The sequence below is a fragment of the Lissotriton vulgaris genome, chromosome 12 (assembly GCF_964263255.1).
Source record: "Lissotriton vulgaris chromosome 12, aLisVul1.2, whole genome shotgun sequence".
Taxonomy (NCBI): Eukaryota; Metazoa; Chordata; class Amphibia; order Caudata; family Salamandridae; genus Lissotriton; species Lissotriton vulgaris.
This window is the reverse complement of record NC_141700.1, coordinates 537,462,770-537,484,433: the sequence shown is the minus strand read 5'-3', so window position 1 is coordinate 537,484,433 and position 21,664 is coordinate 537,462,770.

Below are 21,664 nucleotides of genomic sequence, written 5' to 3'. Positions count from 1 at the left end.
CGCTGTATCATGGCCTGAGGAAGTCAAGACCTTCACGAGTGGCTTGTGATCCGTCTGGAGTTTAAATCTGGTGCCCCATATAAACTGGCGAAACTTGTTCATTGCCCATGTGACCGCCAGCATCTCCTTTTCGATCACACTGTACCTCTGTTCCGTTGGGGACAGCGCTCGGGATGCGAAGCTGATCGTCTCCGTGGACCCATCTTCTCTTACTTGCGCCAAGACCGCCCCCAAGCCTTTGTCGCTCGCGTCCGTAGTCACAATGGTCTTGCCATCGGGCATGTATCCTTGCAGAGGGATGGCCTGGCTGATGCAATTCTTGACGGTGTCAAATTCTAGTTGGGCTTCCGCATCCCATTCGAATTTGGTCTTGTCCCTGGTTAGTTGCCTCATTTTGTGTGTTCGGGTGGCGAAGTGTCTCACGAATTTGCTATAATACTCGGCCATCCCCAGGAATGACCGCACTTCCTCCTTGGAGCATGGGGCCTTGGCCTTCTTGATTGCCTCCACATTCTGTACCTTCGGTGTGATGCCATGCGTCCCTATTTCGTGACCCAAGTACGTCACAGCCTGTGTCCCAATCCGGCACTTACTCCATTCCGCCGTCATGCCTTTGTTCTGCAGCACCCCTAGGACCCTATGCAGTTTTTTGTCGTGATCTCCTTTGGATGAGCCCATCACCAGGATGTCATCTTGAAAATACTGCACCCCTGATATGTCCTTGAACAATCTGTGCATCAGCTTCTGAAACACAGCCGCAGCGGATGCAAGGCCAAAGGGCATTCTCCTGAATTGGTAGCACCCAAAGGGTGTAATGAAGGCCGTGTACTTCCTGCTCGCCGGGTGCAGCTCTATCTGGTAGTACGCTGACGTGAGGTCTATGGTGGTGAAATGAGTGACACCTTTTGTTTTCGCCAGCATCTCCTCGATTCTGGGGAGTGGGAACCTCTCCACGATGAGATTTTTATTGAGTTCACGAAGGTCCACACAGAGGCGGACCTTTCCGTTAGGTTTCTTGACCACCACCAAGGGCGAGAGCCATTCCGCACTGTCCACCGGCTCTATAATGCCCTGCTCTTCCAGTTTCATCAATTCTTCTTGTACCAATTCACTCGTGGAAATGGGAATGTTCCGGACCTTGTGCACCACTGGTACTGCTCCTTCTTTGAGGACTATCTTGTGCACGAATTTGTCCAGTTTGCCCACTGTGCCCTCGAAGACTTTCGGGTATGCTGCTCTCCAATCTTCGTCTTTGTGGAGGGGCCACTCATCCGTCAACAGTATCTGTTCCTTCCCCCCAGGGTTGAGGATGATGCCCAGGTCCCCAGCGTCTCTCCATCCCAGCACAGATGGGCCTTTTTCCGCCACATATAGGGTGCACGTGGCCGTCCTTCCTCTGAATTCAAATTCGAAGTCCCGGCACCCCACCAGGGGAATGGCGTTCTCCGTGTACGATATGGGCCTGATGTCCGGAGGCCATAAGTCTGGCCCTACAACCGGAGTGAAATCTTCCTCCCAGATGGACTTTTGCACGATGGTCCAGGGGGATCCCGAGTCCACAGCCACATGTACTTTCACCCCTCCAATGAGCATGTCCGTGCGGGGCTTATCGCTTCGCTTCCCTGCCACCTCCAGCACTTGGTCCTCGATGCACAGCACCAAATCACCCTCGTCCAGATCATCTTCTCCGCTCACGTCTACGGTGGCTGCTTCTACACACTTGACGGAGGATTTCGACCCTTTCTTCCGACATACCTTTTCGAAATGCCCGGTCAAACCACAGAACGCGCACCTGGCGCGGAACGCGAGACATCTTTGGTCCTGGGCCGTGTGCGCCATGCTGCCACACCTGTAGCACGTGAATTTACTGCCGGGGCTGGGGCGACTCGTCTGCTTACCCGTTCCTCTGGTGTCTTTCCTCATGTCTCCATACCTGCCCTTGGGATTGCTGGAGTGAGGTACCTCGTCAATCTTGTTGATCATTTGCCTTGGCACGCTCTCCCGTTTTGCTGCATCTGCTCCTCGCTTGGACATTTCTGCTTTCTTGACCATCGCCACCACTTCCTTGAGAGACGTTTCGTTCATAGCCCATAACTTGTCTTGGACAGCTCGGCTGGTCGTGTGCATCACGATCTGATCTTTTATGTATTCGTCTTGGAGAACACCATACTGACACGTGATGGCCAAGCGTCGTAGGGCTGCCACATAATCATCAATGGATTCGCCTACCTCTTGTTTTCTCTGCTGAAAGTTGTAGCGATCTATGGAGACGCACACTGCTGGACGGTAGTGGCTGTCTAAGTCATCGAGTGCATTCTTGAAGACGTCTGTCTCTGTTGCACCCCTCTCCTTGGGTACAAGATTCTTGAATACCCTCACCCCTTCTGGGCCTAAATTATGAAGCAACAATCTCTTCCTTCTTGCCGGGGTGTATTCCGCTTCACCCTCATCTTCCAGAGCTTCAATGTAGTTTAGAAAGTATTCTTTCCAGTCTTCCCATTTTAACTGCGGCTCACCCGGTCTGGGTAGGAATGGTACTGGTGCCATCAAGGCTGAAGCTTGGTTTGCCATTTTTGCTTCACCTCTGGGGTTTGCCTCCTGGGCACCGAGCTGGTTGGACCCCCTGGATGCTCCTGCACTCCCTGCTGCGTCCCCTTGACTCCTGGGACTGCCTGGGGTACTATCCCTTATGGGCGGCGTGAGGTTATCTCCCTGTGTCTCTTCTTCTGACTTGGGGATGATGCCCTTGGTTGCCAGGGTGCTGGCTGTTAGTTCTGTACTTTGGGCAGCACTGACCTGGTGGTTTACGCTGTTTCCCGGTCTTTCTCGTGGTTTCTGCGCTGCTGCCACGCCCTGTGCTCGTGCTGGTTGTTGTCCTGTCCCTCTGGCTGATGTGGGACTGTTAGGAGGATGTAGATCCAGTTCTGTGTGCACGGTGATGTTCTAGGTGCCAGCCTCGTCGCCAATGTAATGTCTGGTTCTTCCCCCTGCAAGTACACACTGGAGCCTGTGTAGTGGTAACAGGTATTTATTGCCTTAAAGATACAAACTACTGAGCCAGGGCGCCGAGCGTCTTGCTGTGCTTAGCTCCGGTCGCCAACTGCCTATTCTCGTTTCGCGCCTTCGCTCTTTTCTCGTTCTGCGCATGCGCGCGCTCCTAACGCTCCGGTCTATGGCGTGACGCGTCATCGCGTACACTCCATAGACTAGAGCGTACACCACAGGAGGCAAGGCTAACACTTCTAACAATGGGGCAGAGCTATCCTTAGAGCAAATACAAGAAAATAGGGGCAAATTATCAACACCGGGCAATAATAATCGTAAATCACGCATAGTGCATATTTTTGTTTCACCATCTATCGCTGGATTGCATCGCCGTATTAGCAACGCTTTGCTCAAAGGCGATGTAAAATCCAGCGATAACGGTGAGAACCAAGCAATAGCGTGAGAAATCCAGCGATAATTTGACTGCGCTAATGAAAAGCTTGCTAATAGGCAAGTGTGGACTTAACCTAACAATCCACCTCCCATTGACAAGATGGTTAAATCAAGTTTTTATCAGGTGTTAAATTCCATGGATAACCACGGTTAGTGCAACTTTTTTTATCGCTTCGCAGGGCCGCATTGATAATAGAGGGAAGGTGGGATTGCAACTGTTTCCATGTAGTTTTAGTGAGGAACGTCCACTTTGTATGTCATTAGCGATAAATATCGCTGACATGCAAATTGGCAAAAAAACCTGCTGCTAACTTAAGGTAACAAGCGCTAATGCTTGTTAGCGAGTCCTTGTTAATAGTGCAATAGAAAAATTGCTGCTTTTTCGGCCCTATGGGCCGAAAAAAGCAGCGATACTTCTCTTGATAATATGCCCCATAGAGAGATAAATTGGACATTTGTAATATACTAGTCAAATCCCATACTATCATAACACATATAGTTTAGTGGATACGACAATGTTTATTGACAACTGACAAAGATCTTTAAAATGGAATGAGTGATTTGACAACCAAAAAGGAGATTCTAAAGATTTCAGTCCAAAGTGGTTAGAACCAGTTTTTGCTAAGTTATTTCAAGATGGCAGCCCTTTTTTGCCAATCCTTTGAAAAATGTCTTTCCTGAAATGAGGAGCTCATGAAAAGGTTTTAATCCCATCTTCAGAAAGTTGCTCATGTATGACTGTTGATCAAATGTGTGTGTACAGTCTGATCGTCAGGCATTTCAATGTATACTTGTTTGAGGCTGGTACAAGTCTCAGAATATTGAGCTTAATGGGCTAGCACACCGAATGTATTGATGTGTGACTGGCAAGTGTTGGGTTTGATTCCTAATGCCTCTATCTTTCCTCCTGAGATTGAATAAGTGAGCTCCAATCAGTTGGCAATTTCATCAGTTGTTAAACACCCTGCCAAGAATCTGTGCAATTCTTAAATCAAAACAAAATAGTTGTTGTTAACACCCCACATTGAGCAGTTTTCCGATGAGATTACAGTGGCGGCTGGTACTGAATGAGGGTTGTTTAAATAAATAAATCTCTCTCACCTTTGTAAGGCCACTATCTCTCCTCCATTGTTGTCATCTCTCGTCTGCTATTCTCTTATGGTGCGGAGTCAAGAAGTACACAGTCTCCCCCTAAGCCAATCACAACACTGCTGTTAGCACTGTTGGGATTGGTCTCAGTGTCGTGATTCGGCATTCAGATAGGCAGTGGGAGCCTGTGCATGTTCTCCACCCAGGCTATGCATTACAGCCCAGTAGAGAACATGCTAAGTGCGCATGACTGTTTGGTCGGCCCAAGATGGAAGTGCGCATATTTCCTCCCCCCCCTGCTGGCTGTGACAACAGCCAAGCCCTGCCCAAAAACCTGTTTTACACTGCTGAAAAGCAGTGGGACAACGCTCCTCCGCCTTAGCGGAGAAATCGCCACTGTGAGATGACTGAGCTACATTCATGGATGGAATCACAAGACATAAAGAGATTGGAAAGGAAACGTAGTTGCCTTGAAGTAACCTTGCAACAAATGGAGCTCTGGCATGTAAAGGACAAAAGTATTCCTTCATGCTCCAGAAAACGTAGAATATGTGGCTAAGAGGCCACTCAAACAGTAACAGAAATAGTGCCACTTAATAGCATATGGTATTACAATAGCAACCTTGCTTTCAATTTTGTTTTGAAGCCTCAGCACATATCATTTGAAATCCACTAAAGTATCAATATTGTTTTTAAATCATATGGGCACAATGTGCATTATAAAAAGCGACATTTGTTATGAATTTCTCCAAAATTCCTTTGGAGGAGAATGACCATATTCTCGATAATGGGTGGTCCTAAATGTGTACATTAATTATAACAATTAGCCTGGCAAGGGTAGATGAAGGGACAACTTTGAACAGACTACAAAAGAGGCACAACACAGACAACATGATGACACTTTGTAACTCTAACACTGGAAGAAGAAGTCCAAAAAGTAGTTGTCATTGTGCTATGCTTTTCCGTTGGTAATCAATTTAACACAATATCAGAATTATGCTGCTTTAGACAGACCCAAGCTTAGTTTGACATCAGAATAATGATTCACAAGCATAGTGCTGTCAAACTACTCTAGCTAAGGACACTGGACATAGTGATGCAAAGCCTACTCAAGGGGCGTGCTTGTGTACTGCCTCTACGTAGACAACATCTTGGAGAAAAACCACAAGCATAAGTTGAAGCAAATTCTACATGTCTCTTACAAGGCACTCCAAGAAACTGATCATAGTGCTGATTGCTTTAGGTGGCAGAGGTTTTTCTTTGGTTAGGCATATATTATACGTTAAAATTTGACGTAGCTGAGCTATCTCTCTGACTACCCGTAGGTTAGGGGTCATACACCTGATTTATTCCTCAAGTGACAAAGCTCCATCTCCAAAGAACAAGAATCACCACCCATCGCATCTGCTTGATTTTTTCTAAATTTTGCCCCAGCCCTAAGAAACTCACTAAATATATTGAAAACCTATACATGCAATATATGTATTAAGTTGAGTTGTTACTTATGAAGCTTGCCAGTAGTGAGGGAGCAGTGAGACCCTTGCCGACATCTCTGAGAGTCATACCGCCACGAGAAGTCCAGCGGGGGGATTACCTTACCGCTTACTCCACCTGACGCCACCACCAGTGCCGCCGCCACCCCAGGACAACAATCCCCGGCATCCTCAGTGGCGGCGCGCCCAATTGAGGCGGCAGCAGCACGAGGAGGTGTATTTAGGCACACAGCACTAGGTGGAGCGGGGGAGCTTGCCAGTAGTGAGGGAGCAGTGAGACCCTTGCCGACACCGCCGAGAGTCATACCGCCACGAGAAGTCCAGCGGGGGGCTTACCTCACCGCTTACTCCACCCGACGCCACCACCAGTGTCGCCGCCGCCCCAGGACAACAATCCCTGGCATCCTCGCGCCCAATTGAGGTGGCAGCAGCACGAGCAGGCGTATTTAGGCACACAGCACTAGGTGGAGCGGGGGAGCTTGCCAGTAGTGAGGGAGCAGTGAGACCCTTGCCAACACCGCCGAGAGTCATACCGCCATGAGAAGTCCAGCGGGGGGCTTACCTTACCGCTACCACCACCCGACGCTACCACCAGTGCCGCCACCCCGGGACAACAATCCCCGGCCCCCTCAGCGTCGGCGCGCCCAATTGACGCGGCAGCAGCACCAGGAGGCGTTTTTAGGCACACAGCACTCGGTGGAGCGGGGGAGCTTGCCAGTAGTGAGGGAGCAGTGAGAACCTTGCCGACACCTCCGAGAGTCATACCGCCACGAGAAGTCCAGCGAGGGGCTTACCTTACCGCTACCACCACCCCACGCCACCACCAGTGCCACCACCGCCCGGGACTACAATCCCCGGCACCCTCAGTAGCAGCGCACCCAATTAATGCGGCAGCAGCGCCAGGAGGCGTATTTAGGCACACAGCACTCGGTGGAGCGGGGGAGCTTGCCAGTAGTGAGGGAGCAGTGAGACCCTTGCCGACACCGCCGAGAGTCATACTGCCACGAGAAGTCCAGCGGGGGGCTTACCTTACTGCTACCACCACCTGACGCCACCACCAGTGCCGCCGCCGCCCTGGGACTACAATCCCCGGCACCCTCAGTGGCGGTGCGCCCAATTGACATGGCAGCAGCGCCAGGAGGCGTATTTAGGCACACAGCACTCGGTGGAGCGAGGGAGCTTGCCAGTAGTGAGGGGGCAGTGAGACCCTTGCCGACACCGCCGAGAGTCATTCCGCCACGAGAAGTCCAGCGGGGGGCTTACCTTACCGCTAACACCACCCGACGCCACCACCAGTGCCGCCGCCCCGGGACTACAATCCCCGGCACACTCATCGGCGGTGCGCCTAATTGACGCGGCAGCAGCGCCAGGAGGCGTATTTAGGCACACAGCACTCCGCCTCGCGGGACGCACACGGGACGAGCCGGGCAAAGCCCGGGCCAAGGGCTGGCCTGTCTGAGCCCGTCAGAGACAGGCAAAGGCTGGGCTGGGCCACCCTCTTTGGTTCTACATCAAGGATATGCACTGAAGACACCAGTAAGTGACTTATTGATATATTTAACACCTTCTTAGTACCTGAACTGTGGGGAGTCATGGCAAGTCGCGAGGGTCGTACAAGGAAAAATCCAGGACTGGGCTATGTGGCTGGAACTTTAGACCAATTTATTACCAAGGCGTCCTCTGTTTTAGCCCACAAAATTGTGATTACTGAACGAAGAATATCTCTAGACCCTGCATCCACTAAAAGATCGTCCTTGGAGGGAATAGCGACCGTACTCTCACCTATAAACACTCTCCACACACCCCTGTTCCCTCCTAAGCAGCCATTGAGCCCAGGACTGCATCAGGCACACCCTCTAACTATTATTGAGGAGCGAGAGATTGTACATCCTCAATTGGTCCAGGGTGAAAGACTAGAAGTTGGATCAAGTAACATTGCTCTATGCTCTGCTCTGGTGCACAACCAACCTGATAAATCTAAGCAGCATGAGCAGGGTGCAATATCGAAAAAAAAGAGAGGAGGGGCCCCCCAGAAGGGGAAGAACCTAAAGTCAGCTAAGCGGAGCAAACCAGACGAAACCCTAATTGAGGAACGTGAACTGGTGGCCCCAATAATACCGTAGGAACAATTGAGAAGGGCCCAGAAGACAGGACTAACCGCACCCCGAAGATTGATGATCATTGTTGGATAAAAATTGGTGCCCTAATAGAATCATCCTTGGAACCCCTATTGGCGAGACTGAGAATAGTTGAGAACAAACTTGGCCAGCTTGAGTCTTCGCTAAGTAAAGTTGCTAAAGATGTTAAGAATAATTTAGCGAGCAATGTCCAGGGCCCTGACGTTCTGAGGGAAGGGGGAGGGACGAGGGTCGAAGGCATTAATTCAACTGTAAATAATTGCGCTGGCCTACCACCAGCCCCACTGTCTAATAATGCTATTACATCTAGCAATGAGGGTATTTAGACGTCGCCAATGCCGTTGGGTGGGGGGCGGAGGGGAATTAATAAGGTAGTAAATGTACACCAACACCTAAATCTCCTCCCGGAATGTACTCCCTATGTTAAAGTCTTAACCGGTGTTCCAGAACTCAAGGAAGGGCAGTCTGAAACACATGAGCAGCTAAAGAATAAAACAATACACTGGTTAAACATTAATCGACCGCTCCCCTCCCATGCACAGTGCAGGATACTGCTGTTGCGTGCTTATCTAGGTTCCTGATCGATACTGTGACCTTATGCCCCTATTCGGCTATAACTCCATTTATTCCCTATATTGGCATAACCGTTCAAGTGCGATTTTCTGAAAAGTCATCTCTGGCCTCACACGAACAGAGCCACATTCCAGCATGACTCTCTGCTACTTCCTTTGCGACCAATTAGTGCAATGACAGTGCAGCAGTCACTATCTGATATTCCTAGATAACACTCCGAGTTCTTCAACAAGATAAAAACTTAGCAAACCTGGAAATCCCCGCTTGCTATGTTTTGATTAGTAATGGAACTCTAATGAGCAACTGATAACTGTCACTTCCTAGTGACATCTTTAATTGACGTCTTATGTCCAGCAAACTTGCGTCAAACCCGGCACCTGTCAGGTATAAATATTACCAACGTTGCCTTAAGCAATGAGCGAACCTGTTGCTGATGCCAGCTGCCTGCATGACCCCGTGTTGGTAAAAACTAGCACTCTGTCGCTGCAGCCTGCTATCCTGTGGTGGTGAAGCTGCTGATTACCATTATCGCCGCTACAGCGCGAACTATGGTTCAGTACGCTTGAGGAGCCGTGCAGCCGTCCTCTGCGAAGACATCCAGCCCAGCTGCCCGCGGACGCTGTCACCCCTCCTTCCTCGACGCGCTGAGAGAAGCCGCTGCCTTTCTCGTGCAGAGAAATCCAGTCCCGGCGCTTCCAGTTTACCCTTGCAGGTGACTGGGATATCGAGAGAGACCCCTGAAGGAGATACCAATCCTCCATCATTCTATTCAGAGGTATGGTGTTGACTAAACCCTTAGACGAGAATTCTTGAAACAAACCTTGGCAAAACCAACTTAACTTAAGCTACTTACTTACTCCCCTTCTCACGTGTTAGGCTTAGGTCAGGCACACTGGGGTAGGCTTAGTTAGAAGCACCAGTTGAGTATGTTAGCCTAATGTATATATGACTGTATATATGTTTTATTACTTTTAAACCATTGTATGGCTAAGAAACCATATCAATGCTTTTACAGTTCTATTTCGCAATACTTATCTTACTGTACGTACTTTTTATAATAACAGTTATTGCAATTGTGGCAATACATTTCTCTTGTACGAGAAGAAAGACTGTTCAATAAATGTTAACCCTTTATTGATACACGCCCGTCTCTCTATTCTCTACATACTGTGAAAGTAAACTGCACTAGACTGACTGAGTGAAATCTATGTCTATTGTTTCACACGACCCTAGAGATCGACTCTTGATCTGAGGAGCAAAGTTGTCATGTTGCACGGTTGTTGGAAAGCTGAATCCCTTCTTGTCTGTGCCAAGGAAGCTGATCACTTCCTATGCAGAGAAGAAAGTTTCCAGTGACCTCTGAGCTAGTTGGTAACACAACCCAATTAAGTTTAGCATAGTCAGTGGAGGCCTGGAATATCCGCAGTTCCACGTCGATACTACTGTTTATGTTATTCCAATGCGCAGGGCCTAGTGGGAAACTAGGAACTACACTACATGGCGCCCAACGTTTGGTAAGGCGATAAACTAACGCAAGACTTGTAGAGTAACTCAGTCGTGCATATTTCACACCCCTTTCTCCCGGAAATACTCCAATAGACGTCTGGAGTGGGTGAAAGGTTAAAATCCGCCCGACCTTAGTAGGAAGAGATTCCTATGTAAAGTTCTGGTTTATTCAACGTTGAAGGATACAGTGTTCCAAAATATTGTGCATCTAATCTTTGTCTCCTTGGAGACCTACTCTGCAAACCTCGCATTTTTACAATGCCAGAAAACGGAGCCCCTGGGGCCGCAGTAGATGCGACTCAGCAAGGTCCCGAATACACAGACCCGGGTGCTATTATCATCCCGGTCCAGTTAAGAAGATCTATAACTTTAAAACTTATAGAAAACAGACTGCCACCTCAAGGTGGTACAGTAATTTTCGTGATAGAGGCTCACGAGTATCGGCAGACAGAGGTATTCTATTCATGGATAAACTTTCCAGCGGTAAACGCTATAACACAATAGTTTCACTATTACAAAATAGAGGAACCTCCGGATGAGTACGCCCCTTTCGAGGAGGTTGAAATTCCACTTAAATTTCAAGAGCACCTGCTCTGGTTTAATGGCGCCCTAAAACACAATGATCACATAACTAGGCTCGGTCCACTAGGTAGACCAGGAGCCACGTGGCCGGTTCTAGCCAGCTACACACCACATCCTGACATTACAAGAATGTCTAGAGAAGAGCTGTTAGCACAGCTAAACACATTAATAAAAATACATAGGCAATTAGTCCAATATGTAATACGGACTGCAACAGTCCAGCCAGCTGTTAATACGCCACAGCTGACCCCTCATCAGGGGAACACAAATAAAATTACACCACAGAACATACAGTCATGTCTTGGTAAAACACCCGTAAAACGGGAACAAATTCCTTTCTGGTTAGCCCAGAAAATCACTCAAATAGAGGCAGTATTTCCTGATACTACCCCTATTGAGAAACACAGAATCTTGACCATCTGCCTTCCTATGGGAATCGCACCACACGTGGAGGACTGCGACACTTGGGGTACAGTCTTTGCTTCCATTTACACAAAAACACACGGTTTTCCGTCTATGGCGGTAATACCAGAAGTGCTAAAACAGATTCAAAATGAATTCGGTCCAGAGCCCGCTTTAAATCTAGGTATGAAATTACTGAAAGACTTCAAGCAGGTCACGGCTATATTATTAGCTAACATAAAGGGAGAAGCAGCATCTGTGGCGATTCGCCAGAAGTTGAGGGAAACAGATATAAAAGATCCTGTTGAACTTGCAAAAATCATAGAAAAATGCTATGAAGAATTAGGTAGAGACAGCTTGGGTGGAAAACCAGTTAAGCCCCAACTGCTCGAAAATCCTGAAAAATTATTTATTAAAAATAATTTAAACACTCCTAAAAAGAGCTGGGATGGAAATAAACAATCCACTCCCAAGGAAAAAGTTTTCCAGTCCAGAGGAAGGTCTCCTCGACGGAGGGAAAGAACACCGACTCGAGAACGCCAGTCTCCCCAACGGGAGCCCTCTGAGAAAAGATATAACCTTAGAAATAGGGATAATCTGAAAAAACCTAGTAGATATCAAAGTATTGATACACGTCCCTCTCGATCTTTTCCACAGAATTCGGAAAGAAGAGGACGGTCAGACCCAGGAGAGCACACCAAGTCCAAAGACAAGGAACCTGCTCAGAGTAAAAAATCTCAATTTCAGAAAAAGAAGGTAGCCAGTATTAGAGTAATCAACCATGCCGAGAATACTGAGGACACAGTTGAAAAACGGGGAGTGGGCATTGACAATGTTGGACAGTGCAGCAGAAATCAGTATAGCGCGCAAGATCTTGATGAGTCATCTGGAGACAGTGGACACGAATGAATACATTCAGGTTGAAACTGCCGACGCCAGGCTTAGCGAGCCCCATAAAATATACCAAATAACATTGCGTATAGAGGGTGATAAGACTAGGAAAATTAAGGGTCTATTTTGGGATAAGCTCTCAAAAGGCTATGATATTCTGTTAGCTGAAAAAGATTGGCCCCCGGAGTTTGTCAGGGAGTGCCCTCGTGGCGAAGAAGTGATTATGCCTGCCTTCTCGAATCACATACCGATTCACAAAAAATACACATATGCAAGGAAATGGGCAGTAGCCCAGGCACCTGCATTGTATAAAAATCATGTAGGATGGGATGAGGATTCACCGCCTCACAAAATCCAACTAAAAAATGAACCAACTGCCCAACGGCAGTATCCCATAAAGCAAGAAGCTAAAAAACAGGTCAGGGAGATCTTAGATCAACTTGAGTATCAGGGGGTGATTGAAACATGCACCTCTCAAATGAACAATCCTTTGTTTCCTGTCTCCAAGCCAGACAATTCATATCGTCTAGTTTTGGACTACAGACACCTTAATACATGTTGCAAAACTTTTGCAGTACAAAACTCGCATAGTGCAGCCCTAATGAATAACATAGTTAGGAAAAAATACAAAACGACATTAGACATTTCTAATGGTTTCTTTTGTCAAAACATTGCACCAGAAAGCAGATATTTGACCGCTTTCTCCGCATTTGGGTCACAGAAAAAATTCTGTCGACTCCCACAGGGTTTCAAGAACAGCCCAGGACTATTCTCAGCTAGGGTAACAGAGTTACTACAAATCTATGATGATGAAGCATTATCTTACGTAGATGATATTTATCTCACAGACGACGACTTGGATACTCACTTGAAAAGAGTGAACACCATTATACTTGGGTTCGCAGCAGAGGGTTACAAATTCAACTTTAAAAAGTCCCGAATTGCCCATCTGACAGTACTATTCTTAGGGTACGAATTATCAAGTGAAGGGAAAAGCCTAGCGGACAACTTCTTAGAGAAGTGCGCTGTACTCCAAGCTCCAAAAACGCTGAAGAATTTACAATCAATACTAGGTTTTCTGAATTTCGGAAGAACTTACATACTAAATTACGCAGAGAGGGTTAAACCTCTCTACGAACTAATAAAACCTGATTTAAAACAAATCAATTGGACTCAAAAACACACAGAAATTTTGAGATCACTGCAAACAGACATGTTAGCAAAAACAAAATTAGATACACGTGACAACACGATCGATCTAGTAATCCGAGTCATCCCAGGAAGATGTGGATTCACGTACCTAACCTCTAATGAGGGAGAAAAGGTACCAATTTCAATTAAATCTCACTTGTACACACAAGCAGAAAAAACATTCAGTCACACAGAAAGAACTGTGAACGCAGTGCAAATCGCATTAGCAAATGAACGAGAACTAGCACACGGCAAACGGATTAATATCCTTACAGCGGAATCCGCCTTTGAGGCGCTATTCAGCCCAGTAAACCTGCCTACAGTGTCACTGGATCCGAAATGGATACAGTACATAGATTCTCTAGGAGCGGAGGACGTGAAATACTATTTCGCCCCGCAATTTGAAGAACTGAATGATTTAGAATATGAAGAAGAATATCCTCTGCCAATCGAAATTCTGCCTCTCCCACAATATGCCTGTATAATCTATACAGATAGCTTTGTACAGCATTTTAATGTAGAGAGCAAATCCTACAATGCAGCATGTGCGATCATTAAAGGTCGTTGGCTGTGCGGTAAATTCAGACCGAAAGTAACAAAAACTGAATCTGTAAGAAACTGTTCGGTTCAAAGAACTGAAATCAGATCTTTAAAGATGGCGCTCGAAAATGCAGAACGCGAATTCCCCACACTTATAGTGTGCGATTCTCATTTTTGCGTCAATTCTTACAACAACAAACTGCAGAGTTGGATCGAAAACGACTACAAAGATGACACAGGTGCCACAATAAAGCATAAATTGCTCTGGAACGAGGTAGCTCTTTTACACAAAGAACTACAAAAGACTCACGTGATTCACGCACAGAGTCTTCAACGTGATGGCGTTCACGTTGCAGGGAATTCATTGGCTAATACAGCCACCGCGGAAGCAACTAACCCGGCTTCCGTAGCCACAAAAAAGCGTACAGATAAGTACATAGACGGGGAAACCATACTGGCAGTAAAAACGACCGTAAAAGGCGACTGTGCAGCACTACCCGTAAACTATCCACTCAATTATGCATACATAATCGATGCAAACTCCGTTCCTTTTGCTCGAATCCCTGGAGTGGGGGACAGAGTAATTCCAAACAGGAGCAGGAGGGGCTTCCTCCTACTGGAAGCACACATGGGGTTGGGTCTGAAACACCAAACAATCAAAGCCTCTCTGAAAGAATTGCAATCAGAGTACTGGTGGCCAGGAATGAGTATAGAAATTCAATGTTTTGCTCAAAATTGTGAAAACTGCAACAGAGATCGCAGAAATGAACAGGCCAGGGTAGTTTCAGGATCCCTTCTAGACAGCATAAGGCGGTCTATCTGCGCAATCAAAGAAGAGAAGCGCGTCCCAGTGTACACCATTAAGACAAAAAGCACTTAAAAAATGAGGTCCCCAGCGCTCGGCTGACGCTAGAACGGTTATAAAAGATTTGCGAGTCCATATCGGCATATACGCAATTACCACGTTCCATTCTGACCAGGGTCCTGCTTTCAGCTCTCGAGCCTATAAGGAGGCCATGGCTAGCATGGGAATTGGGTTGTGGTATTCTTGTCCGTCGCACAAGTGTGATAGAAAGAAAAAACCGGGACATAAAGCAATCTATAACAGCGAAGGTATTAGGTTCAGGCGCTGGGTGGGTCAAACATTTAATAAGTGTCCAGACTAGTCTTAACAACATGCCAAGAAATTCTCTAAAAGGTTTCAGCCCATACGAACTATTGTTCGGAATTAGAATGAACGTTCAGGACCTTGATAGTCAGATGTCAGTGGTACAAGCAGAAACAAAGCAGTTTGAAGTAAAAGACCGTTTGGCTGTTTTACAGGAACTGAATGAAACAAGAAAATCATTAAGCAACATAAAGTTAAAGCAACAGCCAAATACCACTGACGAGGCACCACCCGCAACAGCCCCAGCAAGGCCTGTCTGGATTCCAAAGATTGGGGATCTAGTCAGAGAAAAGATCGCGGTTAAGAAGGAATTTGGGCCTTCTTACAGAAAAGCAGTACCTGTCTTAGCAGTCACCGGAACAAGATCAGTTGTGCTACCGCCCCTTGCTGGTAAAAAGGAGAACAGAGTCGTGTCCATCGACCTGGTAAAACCACAAGCATGTGGCCTATAATCAACAGTAGGCCCAGTGGACTCCCAAGAAACAACAGAATACCCAAACTTGCAACAATCCAAGAGGTTCAAACTGAAAGACTCATCACATTTGATCAGCCTGCAGTGCACAATGAAGGACTATGCAATAATGCCATGGAACTCGTGCCTCTTGAAACACAGATTGAAACAGTTCGTCAAGAAACAACACCAGTCTACACTAATGTGGCATCAGAAAGTGCTACGGAGAGACAGATTGAAAGAACAATCCCATCAATTGACAGAACTGCCTCTGGTTATTTCATCAACTTCGACAACTTCTCTGAAGATTTAAACGACCCCGAAGTGATGCCAGAAACAAAAAAGTCTTTTAAAGAAAAAGCAACGGAACTCTTTCATCAACTGAAGGAAATCTACCTCATTTCCCCTTGGCTAGAGTTCTGGTTCGGTCTAGGTGTATTTTTCCTCCTACTTTGGCTCATCATGGTACTTTGTTTGGGAAAATTCATTGAAGGAAAATATATTACAATGGACACAGCAAGTCAGAACATCAACCTAGTCCTGAAACCACACAGATCATCCCACGTGAAGAAAAGAGAACTGTCAACTGTAAATGTCACAGCAATTCCAATACCTGGTGGGGTAGTATGGGAGAAAACAGACTATGAGATCTATGGTCCGGTCGAAATCCTGAAGTATCCTCATCAACTAAAGGTTTCCTTAAGTGACTTTGTGACACCAAGTACATTCTCTGATGATTGGGACTTTAACAGTATTAATGACATGATGTCTGATTTAGTAATGTCAGCTAGATTCACAGATCATGATTATTTACAAGGTTCATCTAGTTATGAGCAGTTATTCTGTTACACCCATTATGGGGATCATTACTTGCATAAATCTACACAGCCTAGAAATGTTTTTATGTATAATCAATGGGAACATTGTTCTACACCACCTAAAAGCAGTTCTAAAGCATTTTTTGAGAAATTCAAATACTTCTCAGGGTTTAACACCAGTGATGCAGAAACGTTTTATTATAAACTGTTAGATAAAACAGGAATGAAAACAATGCTGACAAATTCTAAATTGATATATTCAGAAGCATTTTATGACAAAATGATGACATTTGGTTTTGATTATTGGAAAAATAATATTGAAACGAAAACAATTTGGGGTACAAAAGATTGGCAGGTGCAAGGCATAGAAGCACTTTTTAGAACCTGCATGATACCAGAACAAATGTTGTTTTAAAATGACACAATACACCAAACATCTTGTCTTGGCCTAGCTAAGAACAAAGAACTTAAAACACCGTCTATACCAAAGCCAATACCTGAAAATACAACAGCTGATATTGAGTTAGACGTGTCACAAATTTTACATTTCAACAGAACACATCCTGATTGGAAAAAGTGGTTAATCTGGCCTACAGACACAAATAGCTGTCAAGATAGGTTCCTGAATAAAACACAGGGTTTAAAAATGACCAGATTAGACCCTAGATATTCCCAGAGACAACATCCAGGGATTATAACAACATACAGTGTAGGGAAACTCTGCCTAGAATGGCTTACTACATCCACACTGGCTGAAATTAAGCAACACTTGTCTTTATTAAAAGATGGTGCTGATTTGCGCGATTTCATTCTTGGACCACGCAAACAGCGTCAAAAGCGTTTCATAGCGACCAGTATCTATGCTGCTTACAACGAGGCTTGGAAAGTAAAGCAAATTGAAACTGCTGAAAAAATACGAGAAATTGATCGTATTAATTTGGAGAAATCACTTTCTGTGGTAGACAATGGGTTAATGACTCTGTCTTCCAGAATATATTCTTTGGACAATATTGTATCCTCTGCCTTTGATGTGATAGACAGAGATTTGCTAATGTTACAACATGGCCAGTCTCAATTACGCTCTATTATAGAATTAGGCTGGACGCTGCAAAATCTTCGTTCAGGCTATGTGCCTTGGCGTTTAATCAACACAACGTCATTATTTTCCATTTTTAACCTTACTGATAAACAGATCAGTTTGGCACAGAAAGGAGCAGACTATACAATCTTGAGCATCGAGAAACTCGAGAGATTACCATTGACAATGTCAGAGAGTCCTGTCATTGAATGGATAATACACGGAATTATCACAATTCCGATAACAACTTTCCGATTTAAAAAGTGCCTTGAGTACATACCTGCTGGCCAATATGAACAATTGGGTAAGGGATATGTAAAATCCGAATGGAAATTGCCATACACTCATTCTTGCTATAGTGACAGCGACAAAAATGTATTTCTTAGTGGTGACAACTGTAAACACTCACTAAGCGGTATACTTTTGTGTCAGGGTATTAATTTACACGGAGCATGTGATGGAAATTCAAACAACCTTTCATGCCACCAGCTAGTCACACCTGCAACTCAGATAGAGCCCTTCTTTATGCAACTCGCAAACGGGAGTTACATTCTTAGAACGGATCACAGGTGCTGTGGCCTCGCGCCAGGGAAAAGTTATCTAGTACAAGTAACGTCCATGGTCAAATGTTGCATGCAAGCATTGTTCCCGAGCGGGCCTCCAGACATAGTGACTCCCCTCTGGCCTCGTCTGAATCTCTATTCTATACGAATTGATACATTAAGCAAAATGAAATCTGTGCTTTTACAGACAACAGTGCCTATAACGTCATCTAAAGAGACGTATGATCTTCTAGTCGCAAGGACGGCTACTGAAGTCCATGACCTTTTATCAACAAATTGCCCCGTGCATTTCGTAGAAATGTTCAGCCAACTCCTTAACATGTCTAGTGCAACAAGCATCCCAGGCATATTTAAGACAGTCTTTACGGGACTGCTAACACCCTTCCAGGCAATTTTGGGAATCTTTCCTAATTTCGTGCACTCCATTTTTGGTGGTATTCCACTATTTTTGGGACTCATCGCAGGGATTCTATTTTTGACCATCCTGCTACGTTATGGCAAGCCTCGGCTCAGACATAGCTCCCATGGGAATGGAAGAGACAATCCTAGCAATGCGCTACAGGGACAGGATAACTAACGTCCTCGGATTGGCCAGGCTAAGAGATCTAAACATGACCTGGTTCCTTTCATTCAGACCGATATGGCAAAATTGCATTTTACCTGTGCTACGGTGTATGCTTTGCGGCGATGAATGCGTGTTGGACATCTGTCTTTCACTTCCATCAGCAGTACCAATGGACGTCGATACTTTGCTCAGTCCAATAACGGCTCACGCATTGTGTTGTCCCCAGCGGCTACCAATCCTGATGACGGCATTCGTGGAGACTCCTGTACTACAGCCAAGTGGTAACAGTGGAGCGAGTGACAAAAGCAACATCATCCAGGTACAACGTTCTGTGAGCATTGCTGGTCCTGCCTTCGATGACAGCAATCATTCTCACACCTGCCAAGTTACAGCGCTATCTAATTTGGTTGAACTATCACCTGATTTTGTAGACCAATTCTTTGCGAGCCTGTCTGATACGATGTTCTCACCCATAGAGAAACAATAACTTTTGAGAAACTTTCCGACACACAGCGTTCCCATGAACTCTGAATTCGGCCTTCAGTTTTGATCAACAAAAACTGCCAGGAGCTTTGGAAAATCTATTTTCTTTGAATTGGACAATTTTTCTAAAAATTGACCTTTTTTGGCACGAACAATTCTTTGCTTAACGTAAAAACTATTCTTAGAGAACAGAAGCTTCACACTTCTATTTCTAAACACATCTAGAGACATAACAACATAACACCAGCCTCTAGCACACATGTTATTACAATGCATTTTTATGTGATGATTTATCTCGCATTTCTTCTGTCAGAGATACTTCATGTGTAATTCTTTTTGCATAATCGTTCATTGATTTCATATGCAATACCTTTTGAATGGTTACTATGCTTTAAAAAACGTACAGTACCTAAATTCCATGTATTACAAGTACGCCTATTTCGAATGCATGTATGTATTTTGGGGTGGGCAATGTTACACATACATCTAATTGCTTCAGTTTAGTAATTTTGATGGACATGAAAACGTGGAGTGGGTGTTGCGTGCTTATCTAGGTTCCTGATCGATACTGTGACCTTATGCCCCTATTCGGCTATAACTCCATTTATTCCCTATATTGGCATAACCGTTCAAGTGCGATTTTCTGAAAAGTCATCTCTGGCCTCACACGAACAGAGCCACATTCCAGCATGACTCTCTGCTACTTCCTTTGCGACCAATTAGTGCAATGACAGTGCAGCAGTCACTATCTGATATTCCTAGATAACACTCCGAGTTCTTCAACAAGATAAAAACTTAGCAAACCTGGAAATCCCCGCTTGCTATGTTTTGATTAGTAATGGAACTCTAATGAGCAACTGATAACTGTCACTTCCTAGTGACATCTTTAATTGACGTCTTATGTCCAGCAAACTTGCGTCAAACCCGGCACCTGTCAGGTATAAATATTACCAACGTTGCCTTAAGCAATGAGCGAACCTGTTGCTGATGCCAGCTGCCTGCATGACCCCGTGTTGGTAAAAACTAGCACTCTGTCGCTGCAGCCTGCTATCCTGTGGTGGTGAAGCTGCTGATTACCATTATCGCCGCTACAGCGCGAACTATGGTTCAGTACGCTTGAGGAGCCGTCCTCTGCGAAGACATCCAGCCCAGCTGCCCGCGGACGCTGTCACCCCTCCTTCCTCGACGCGCTGAGAGAAGCCGCTGCCTTTCTCGTGCAGAGAAATCCAGTCCCGGCGCTTCCAGTTTACCCTTGCAGGTGACTGGGATATCGAGAGAGACCCCTGAAGGAGATACCAATCCTCCATCATTCTATTCAGAGGTATGGTGTTGACTAAACCCTTAGACGAGAATTCTTGAAACAAACCTTGGCAAAACCAACTTAACTTAAGCTACTTACTTACTCCCCTTCTCACGTGTTAAGCTTAGGTCAGGCACACTGGGGTAGGCTTAGTTAGAAGCACCAGTTGAGTATGTTAGCCTAATGTATATATGACTGTATATATGTTTTATTACTTTTAAACCATTGTATGGCTAAGAAACCATATCAATGCTTTTACAGTTCTATTTCGCAATACTTATCTTACTGTACGTACTTTTTATAATAACAGTTATTGCAATTGTGGCAATACATTTCTCTTGTACGAGAAGAAAGACTGTTCAATAAATGTTAACCCTTTATTGATACACGCCCGTCTCTCTATTCTCTACATACTGTGAAAGTAAACTGCACTAGACTGACTGAGTGAAATCTATGTCTATTGTTTCACACGACCCTAGAGATCGACTCTTGATCTGAGGAGCAAAGTTGTCATGTTGCACGGTTGTTGGAAAGCTGAATCCCTTCTTGTCTGTGCCAAGGAAGCTGATCACTTCCTATGCAGAGAAGAAAGTTTCCAGTGACCTCTGAGCTAGTTGGTAACACAACCCAATTAAGTTTAGCATAGTCAGTGGAGGCCTGGAATATCCGCAGTTCCACGTCGATACTACTGTTTATGTTATTCCAATGCGCAGGGCCTAGTGGGAAACTAGGAACTACACTACACTGCTAGTCAGAAGAGTGGCCTGGGTAGGCGTGAAGCAAAACAAAATACCAGGATACTGTATTGTTGTCAATTTTAATGATCCAAGGTCTGTTTTTCATGTCTGTGGGGGTCCTCGCGCAAGTTCAAAAACTACTATACAGGCAAGGGACTTGGGCTATTTCTATACACCGTTAGACAACGTTTCAAACCAAGGGAACTACGAGTATAACAAAGCCAGGAGGGCCTATTTTGAAGAAAGACTCATTTGCCCAATGGCGGAAAACAGTGTTCAATCTGCAACCGTCACCCTTCACAATAGGTTTAGCGCACTGGTCTCAGTCGACTGACTGGATGCGACCGACCCTGATTTTGTACCAGCACTAAGTATGGGCATTAAGAAGAGTACCAATGTTCCATTACAGGGGGGCAGTAAAGAGATATGTAGGGTAACCCCCGAAGTAGATACCAATAAGATATCACAGCCTAGACGAGGAAATGCTGGGAGGGATCATGGGGATATAACTGGTCTAAAACCGAGTGTATTCATTGGTGGAGAAACTGCCTGTTGTATCACTGGAATCCAGTTGACCCTGCCTGAATACAGCATTGTACTGTCCATTCCTGAAATTGGTGAATCTGGGAATCTTACTATAATTAGAAATTCAGCACGC